We start from the raw sequence: 9,230 nt of genomic DNA on the forward strand, positions 1-9,230 counted from the left end.
GGGTTTTTTGACTTAGTGATTAATAAGAAAGGATGCCAACAAATCCAAGGATTCCCTCTGTGTTTTATCTCAGCTGCAGGAAAAGAAGAAACTGCCTTTTTAATACAAGGCCATATGACTACCATGGAGAGCAATAAACTAAGAGTCAAAAGTCTCTAAGCTCCAGTTGCCCCATCCACAAAAAACTCAAAACTGTCCCAGGAAAAACTAGGAAAGGCTGTAACTTTCCAGAGGTATCAATACAGGTTTTATCCTAAGAGGGGGTAAGGAGACCACAGTTCTCAGGGAAGCAAGCTAAATAGGCAGAGTAGGCACATGCGGTGGAGGCCGTGATCACACCCCTCCTGGCTTATCCTAGCACCCTTCATCTGGTCGTCGGGAGCATACTTTGGGGACAGCATGATGAAGGGGCACAACGTATGGGTGTGATTTCTGCGAGGGTGAGCATAGGGTTAACGGTTCACTTTCTTGGGCTACCTTCATGACTTCTACTATTTACATCTTTCCCCAGAGATGTATTTTTATTCTATTTTAAAAGCTAGCCTCGGGAAAATAGCTCTTATCTTACAACAATAACCCCTAATGAGTGCTCACCAATAGTTAATTTAATGTGTTCTTTTGTACTGCATTCTCAGCCACAGGCACAGAATCACAGGACGGGTGATTGGAAGGAGCTTACACAAAGTTCCCTTCAGAATGTGGGCTTTGTGATCACACAGATCTGGTTCCATTCTGCTGTGTGCTATGTGACCTTAGAAAGCTACTTGACCTTTGAGTCTCAACTTCCTCACTACATAAATTGAGGATAACAGTGTCTGGTTCAACAACGATGCTGTATTATTATACTGTCATAATTCCTAACAACAATTAGAAGAGAGCTTTCTGGGCACCAAGATATTGTTCTCTGACTTTGGAGAACTCTGTTCTGGAAGTCTTGAGATTTCTACAAGTATATTCACTCACTGGGCTTTTTGCCTCCTTCTGAGTTGACATAGAGCCTCAAAGTGCTCACTCAGTTCTGCCTTTCTTGAGGGGGCACTTCATTTCTGCTAGCTTCAGTCTTCTCAGCCACATCTCACGGGTATGTCTAGAATCTTCTGTCGTGGCCCCGATGTGTTGACAGAATTAGTTGGGGGGAGGGGGGAAATCATCAGAATTGTGTTATTTACTTAAGTGGTATTGACAGTTTGAGTTGTGCTGCCTTCTATAAAGAAATGGATGGATGGTTTTTCTCCTCTTTTTAATTGGAAAATATAGGAGAATAACAAGGCTAAAAATGAGAGACAGAAAGAGCAGGCTAAGGTGGATGTAGCCAGAGGGCACTTTTCTGGCTTTTTATTGACAATTCTTCTTTCTCCCTTGCCTCCCCACCCCTTTAAATGAACACTGTTTGTGACCATTTTTGCCATAAAAATACAAGGATAGGGCTTTGAAAAGCTGACATTCCTCAATATGTCAAGAAGAAAATCTAAGCTTGTTTCAAGTCCGCAAGTGCATATTGACTAAAAATTCACCAGCAGACATTTCTGAGCAAGAAGAGCAAATACCCAGTGCAGAGCAGTGGGGCCGGCCCCAGCCGCAGCGTGCCAGGCTGCTCTGTAAGGTGCACAAAACCACCTCTTCGGAAGAAAATCGAGTTGAGTTCAAGGCAGTAGCTTCCCTCAACACTGGTATTTGTTTCACTCTTGCATGAAATTAAAAAACAAGCCCCAGCTTTTCTCCAGAAAACTCGTCTAGCTACAAGCCAGACTTCAAACAGCCCTAAAACGTCCTTTGCCTACACGCCAGATAGTTCAAGGCAGCCGAAAAGTGCCCAGGAGAAGATTTTGTATGGGAACGTTAACTTCCCATTCCATTTGACTTTTGGTCTTTAAAATACAGGTCAAATCAATGAATTTAATGAAGGCCGTGTAACACAATGGCTTTGCCTTGCATTTTGACCCACATAAAGGGGAGGCAGTCCAGGTCACAAAGCTTTAGCAGAACTTTAAGTGGTTAGTACACAAATGTGACAGAACGTTTAGAATCTCAGAGACTTGCAAGGCCTATTGACAAGCAGTTAAAAGTATTTGAAATAGCTGCATGAATGAACTTTGATAAGGTAGCACTATTGTCTTCCGCCGCCTCTTTCTCTTCATAAGAAAACTCCCCTAAAAGAACAAGAGTCAATGAATGTGAAATGTAGTGTCAGTTTTACTGGACTCTGGACGCCTTTCAGCACTGTGGACTTTTTGTGGTGAGTTCATGCTATTTAAAAGTATTCTTCCCTCGGAGTTTCAACTCTTGCAAATGGTGACTTTTCAGTCAGCTACCCACCCAAGTCTTTTCCAACTGTTTTCACGCCATGAATAGCTAAGTTAAAAGAAGTGAAGATTAATTTCAGGTTTTTTGCCTCTTCCTGACACTTGGATTTTTTGAGAGGGGATGCACCATCGCTTACCCTTTGGCTTGGTGGAGGGGGTGGCGGGGTTAATAAGCCATGAGGGGGGACGAGCCATGTTCTTCTGAAGCCCAAGGATGATCCCCTCACACCAAGAGCATGGGCAGGAAGCTCCATTGCGGAAAATGGCCCATCACCTTTAAACTGGGAGAGAGGAGGAGATGCAAAATCTAAGTGTTTAATTTTCAAGAAATGTGTAGGGAAATGGTGGGGGAGGTCTTTTCAACAACGCCCTAGGACACTGTGTGGGCCAGTCCTTCCATGCCAAGAAGGGCTCCTTTCCAAGGATCCCCTAAACCTGTCTTTATGTATATCTATATCTATTTATCTATTTATCTATCTATCTATCTATCTATATTTTTTTTTAATGAGAACATCCATTTTTCCGAGCTGCGTCTGAAATATCAGTCCTCAGGGGCGCCCCAGCATTGTGTGAGAGCCTCCTGAGCCCGTTGAGAAGTTGCGTGGAGACAGTGGTGGGATGCAAAAAGTCTACAAAGACCCCGTCTAAAGGGCCATGTGTTGGTTTCACAGGGTTTCATGGTTCCAAGATTGGCTAAATATGCTTTGGGGGGTTTTCTCAGTAAATCTCTATAGATAGATTTTATTGTATTTTACCCTTTTGTCTGTTTTTTTTGTGTTTGAAATTTCTCCCTTATTCATTGACCAGTAACTTTCTGTCACCCATCTTTGACTTCTCTCCTTACATCTGCATTTAAGCTGTCATTTACTTCTGCTGTTCCCTCCTCTCAATATCTGACAGCCAAAGCCTTCATGCGCTTTTATCCCTTTGTGTTTGCATTATGACATAACCTGTGCAAAGTGGCCCGGCTCCCCAATTCTTGTATGTAAAATTTGCAACATTTTTTGAGACGGGTCAGTGCCCATTTTGGGGATCCTTTTCTTTATCTGAGTACCGTGTTAAAACTTTTTGCAGATGTGGCCTATTCAGGAGCAGACTGCGGCTGCATGCAGAGATGGGGAAAAGAAGAAAAGCCTTTCCTATTTTGTGATTGCCATAGTAACTCAAACATTGCCAGTGTGTTTGCTGGTCCGGTCGGCCGCAGCCTGTGAGCTTCATTTCCTGTGCAATCAAGCCCTCTACTGGAGATCATGGCTCGGGTGACACGGGGCTACACAGAGGACAGTGTGCTTGTTAGGCCTGAAATTAAGCATTTCACTTTAAAATAATACCCATTTGTATCCATTTTGTTCAACATAACAACAGCTGCTGTCCCTGGAATGACAGACTTGCCTTTTTAACCAAAGCTTCATATGACATTTATGAATGAGGCCGGTTCCATTCACTTGCAGTTTGAATTCACAGTAGTTATTTTTTGCTGGGTTTTTTTCCTTCCCCAGCATATGGGTGAAATTCAACATGATTCAAGTAATTATATACACAGTTCATGAGGAGGAAAAAGCCTGCTTTGTTTGTATCATCTCTTTTAAACTAGTTAGTGGGCTTTAGTCCTTTAAAAAAAAAAAAAACAAGGAGGCAAAATATAGGAGATGAATTGGTGCCAACTTTAAAAAATGTTGATAACCTCGAAATAGTGAACGATAATGAAAGAAGAGGTGATGTTGTCACTGGGTTTTGTTTATTCGTTTTTGGGTAAACAGCTAAAAACATCAGTCTGAGTTTCTCAGTGGGAAAGGGGCAGAGCTCCTGCTGAAGAAAAAAAAAAACACCAAAACAACAACAACAACAAAACCCCCGACAACTCCTAATTCTTGTTTTGCTTGCCCAGTGCTCAGAGTCCAGAAAAATGAATAAAACCACAAGGCGTTACCCAGGTGAAAATGCCTGATTTGGCACAAAAGACCAAATGGCCGTCCTTTTTCAGAACGCTTCCCAGTTCCACAGTATCACTGGTATTAAGAGAAATAATCAGTGTTGTCACCACGTTGACCAGAAAACGCGGTGTAATGCAGGCGCGTGACCAACAGCTCTGTGTAGCTCTCCTCCTCCCCCTCCTTTCTTTCTCCCCCTTCATTTTGATTCATCACCACCAGCAGCAGCAGTAGATTTACTAAATCGAGCAGAACATACCGTGTTTCATATCATATCATCAAAAGTCTCCCCTTCCCGGCTGAAAAACTGGAGAAGCAGTAAGAAATCAACCAGTTCTCAGTTTGTAAATCATTCGGCTAACAGGGACTTGACCGTGTGAGTTCAGCCTCACTCAGCAGTGCTCCCCTAACCTGAAAATGAAAAGAACCAGAGAGGATGACTTTCACAGTCAGGGAGTTTCCATGGCTCTCGACATGTAAAAACATTTAGGACATTAAAATATTTGTTTGTGGGCATGGAGCTTGGACGAGTTAGTCTATCCTCCCCTCCTTAGCACAGCTGGCAGAAAGTAAGATTGAAAAGCATTAGTCGGTCCGATTTCAGTGGAAACCATCTTCCTTCAAGCCCCATGCTGTGTGTTTTCCAGCCCTTTCAAAGTTACCTATGTCACAGAAAAGTCATTATATCAGCATAAGCTATAGAATTAGGCAGAAAAACTTTTATTCCTGAACATGATGGTTTTGGTTTTTGCATCGTATATTAATATATTTGATTGTATATTGATATATATAATTGTATATAACAATTGATTGTATATTAATATATTTTGGCAACGATAGATAATCAAATTCCACTCATCAGAAGGTGTGTGTGTGTGCGCGCGCCTGTGTGCATGCATGTGTGTGTGCCTGCACACATACAATATATCCAGACTATAGTAAGTCAGGTAGAAAGTCTGGAGTGGAAAATTTTCTGTATCTAAAGTAGTTAGAGATGAGTTTGACACATGGTAAGTACCATCACGTGCTAATTATTTTTATTATCCTAGTAATTTTATCCATTCATGTATTCAGAATTCACTTGGAACCAAAATGGATGGGCAACACTTACAAAAAGTAAACTCTCCAATAATTTCTCTACCTAAGAACCAATGGGATTCTGAAATTAATTTTTAACTGCATGCACACTAATTGATAGATATTTCTTCAGTCACTCACCCACGTAGGCAGAAACTTTATAGACTCATCGTAGCACAGTGGTAGGCACTGAGTCCAAAGATAAAAATAGCCCAAAGACTCTGGAGGTGAGGAGACAGCTAAAGAAGAAGACACTTCATAGCAACCTGGCACCAATGAGTGGAGTGTGTTGAAGGGTAGAGGGAGTGTGGGCCACGAAGACAGGAAGAACATCACTCATCAACAACCAGCTTGGAATTTGGATCATCGCGGAGGAAGAGAGGACAGTAGTGATGGACAAAAGTATTCTAGGTAGATGAAATCAAACATACAAAAGCCTGGTGATCTAGGCGAATAAGAGGCTTTTTAGAAATAAACAATTCAGATAGTTGGAATATTTGTTAGTTTTCCCCCCAAAGTTTTCTGAGTAAGTAAATCATTTAATTTGTGTAGCAAAGATTTATCAAATGCCTATTATAAGCAAGTTACTTTGTTACTGGAATAAAAATATTAATCAAAGTATCTGCCCTCAAAAGACTCCCAATCTGCCCTTTTAAGTCCAATAAGGAAAACACTGCATTCTAAAACTAAATAGAAAATGTCCGTGGAATTTTGGTAGCCTGGCTTCCCTGAACTCATTTAAATGACAGAGGATGAACTATGGTCACTCCTAACCACAGCCTCTCCTTTGCTATCTGCAGTTTGAAAATGTGTTGAGTCTCCTGTGAACTGTTCCATCTACGTGATGTGAGTATAGGAGTATAGGATATATGCAGTATATAAGATATATACATATGTGTGTATATATATATGTATATACATATATATATATATATATAGTACACTCCGTGAGTATAAGAGCATCTTTTGGACAGCGCCTTGGGCAAGAGCTTTGGGCAGGACCACATTCCTGCAGCTATGGGGAAGCCTAGGGAACAGCGATGGGACGGAGCGATGCCAAAGCCAATGGCGGCCACTGGCTGGGAGGGGACAAGCAGCAAGTGGTGGGGAGTTGGACTCAGCCTTTCTTGTCCAATTAATGCCTCTCTCTCTGTCTGTCCTCCTCACATGTCCCGTCCTCCCAGTGCCCCACGCCACCCACTCACCCACCCACACCCACCCACCCACCCACCCACACACATACACACACACCTCATTTCCCTATGCAGAGCCTCCTTGGTACTCATGGGTACAGCATAAGCAATATTTTTGCCGAGTTGTTGTTGCGTTGTGTTGTGATAGCTTTTGTTAGTTCAGATTTTCTTCTGTTAGCCCAGCTAGATCAGTCCTACTTTGCAGGGCCCTGGCAGAAGATACCATTTCACACACTTCTAACATCCTATCACCAAAAGCCTTCTTTCCCAACTTGAGTACTGGAGAAGCAATAAGAGATCAACCTATTTGAGCCTAATTCTTTTTTTTTTTTAATTTTTATTTATTTGACAGAGAGAGAGACAGCGAGAAAGGGAACACAAGCAGGTGGAGCGGGAGAGGGAGAAGCAGGCTTCCCGCTGAGCAGGGAGCCCGATGCGGGGCTCGATCCCAGGAACCCGGGATCATGACCTGAGCCGAAGGCAGACGCTTAACGACTGAGCCACCCAGGCGCCCCTGAGCCTAATTCTTAATTGGTAAATTCACGTCAGCTAACTACAAGAATTTGACCCCATGAATTCAATGTCATATAATAAGTCTTACTCTGTGCTCAGGATGAGTCCAGGTTGTGGGAGGGAGGACGGGACAGGGACTTAGAGAGGTGTAGACACAACCCTGTGACTCACTAACTCAACAGCCGGCATAGCTCTGACAGAAATTATCATTTATTTCATTACATAATTATGTACTTTAAAATAAATTATTATTTATTTTTATTTTGTTATTTCTTTCTGAGACAGAGTGGCCACACACATGCATGGGGTGCGGAGGGGCAGAGGGAGAGAGAGAATCTTAAGCAAGCTCCGTGCCCAGCACCAGGCTTGACCTCACGACCCTGTGATCATGACCTGAGCCAAAATCCAGAGTCCAACGCTCAACAGACTAAGACACCCAGGCGCTGCCAGAAATTATCATTTCAATAATGATTTGGGTCCTTGCTTGTATAATCTCTGTGCCCCTTACTAGAATGTAAGCTCCATGAGGGAAGATTGTTCTCTGCTCTGTCTCCAGGGCTGAGCAAAGTGCCAATAGGACGGTAATCACTCAGCAAATGTTTGTTAAATGAACGGGTGAACGCATCCAGCAACACGGCTGCTTCAAACTCTCTGGGATCCTTCCAGCTGCCAGATGGCCACCTCTTATTCCCGTTGAGATCATCTCTAGACATAACAGCTACTCACCCAGGCCTTTCTTGCACTTCTCCACAGCGCCCGCTGTAAGAGAAAGATGATGTCCATATCCATTTCCTATTTGAAGGAGAAAAAAATATGGTTTTCCCCATTCTGCCTGATTTCTAGACCCCTCTGCAACACTGTTCCCAGCTGTCCTAAAGGGTGATGGACCAGTGGCTATGACATCTGAGGTCAAGGCGCTTTATAAATTTTGACAATTCTGGGGTTCTCAGTCCTGGCAGCACACTACAATCAGCTGGGGGAGCTTTAATAAACTCCTGATACCCCAGTCATATACCCCAGGCTGATTAAATCAGAATCTCTGGAGACTGGACCCAGGACCCAATATTTTTTAATGTCCTCTAGATGATTCCAGTATGTAGCAAAGTTTAAGAACCTGTTCTCTGGAGGGTTGTCATAAACTCTCCTTACTAGGTTTGAAATTCTAAGAATTCTGTGATCAGAAGAGGAATTTGGGGAGGGATCGTTCAGTTTGTACCTTTCCTCCCCACCGCCTCCCAGAGGAGCCGTGAACGGGGCCTTGTCTCTCTGGCCTGGATTGGCTTTGGGAAGCAAATGATCATACCTTGTAAAGAGTGTAGCCACTTCTTTGGGATAGTAGCTGGGGTTTCTGAAACCATGGCGGGGGAAGAAGCAAGTGAGGAAGGTAGATGCAAAGGGTAGATCCGGGGGGTGGGGGATAGAGCCAGGGAAGCAACAAGATAAGCAGCCACGAGCAGCTCCGTCAGAGACTAGGACGCAGAGCTCACACCTGCCTGATCTCCGTTGACCAGAGGCAGCTATAATTGTAACCCAGCGTACCTGGACTCTCCAGGCTGTGGCTACCAATGAGGTCACTATAAGAGGAAATGGCTCCTTGCCCCTACTTGCTGGCAGGGGTGTCTGGGCAGCAAGGGTGGGAGAGCCTCACCTGGACTTACAGGCAAGCCTATTCTTTCTGAATAGAAACCCTGTCAGCTACCCCTCCCCTCACCCTCCATGCTGCAAATTCTCCATGGCGCCTTCATCAATATGCTGACCCTCAGGAAGCCTGGGTGGCTCGGTCAGTTAAGCCTCTGCCTTCAGCTCAGGTCGTGATCCCAGAGTCCTGGGATTGAGTCCTGCGTTGGGCTCCTTGCTCGGTGGGGAGCCTGCTTCTCCCTCTGCCCGCCACTACCCCTGCTCGTGCTCTCTGTCAAATAAATAAATCTTAGAAAAAAAAAATATGCTCACCCTTTATATGACGGAACGGCAGGATGGTCACGGCAAAGGCAGGTGTGGGGACCTTAGCAGAGGGCAGTGATTTTCAACCTTGTAGGGGACCGGAGGGTCCACTGCAGTTTGGGGGAGCCCTTGCTGAGGGAAGGCTGAATGGGGAGAGACCCGCTCTGTGATCAGGGTCTGTGTTAGATTTCACGTGTACAAAAGCTTCTGCTGCCAAGCACAAGCCTGGCCTGTAATCCTACGGTACCCATTCCACTTAATTGAAGCAAAGT

General features: G+C 44.0%; 1 long non-coding RNA gene across 1 annotated transcript; it reads left to right on the forward strand.

Annotated features, from left to right (window-relative positions):
* Positions 1–791: 791 nt before the first annotated feature.
* LOC113920788 lies at positions 792–3,671 on the forward strand. The gene is made up of 3 exons (XR_003519369.1): positions 792–1,081; positions 2,142–2,236; positions 3,378–3,671. It is a non-coding gene; the product is annotated as an uncharacterized LOC113920788 (long non-coding RNA).
* The last annotated feature ends 5,559 nt before the right edge of the window (positions 3,672–9,230 follow it).

Source organism: Zalophus californianus, chromosome 3, assembly GCF_009762305.2.
Source record: "Zalophus californianus isolate mZalCal1 chromosome 3, mZalCal1.pri.v2, whole genome shotgun sequence".
NCBI lineage: Eukaryota > Metazoa > Chordata > Mammalia > Carnivora > Otariidae > Zalophus > Zalophus californianus.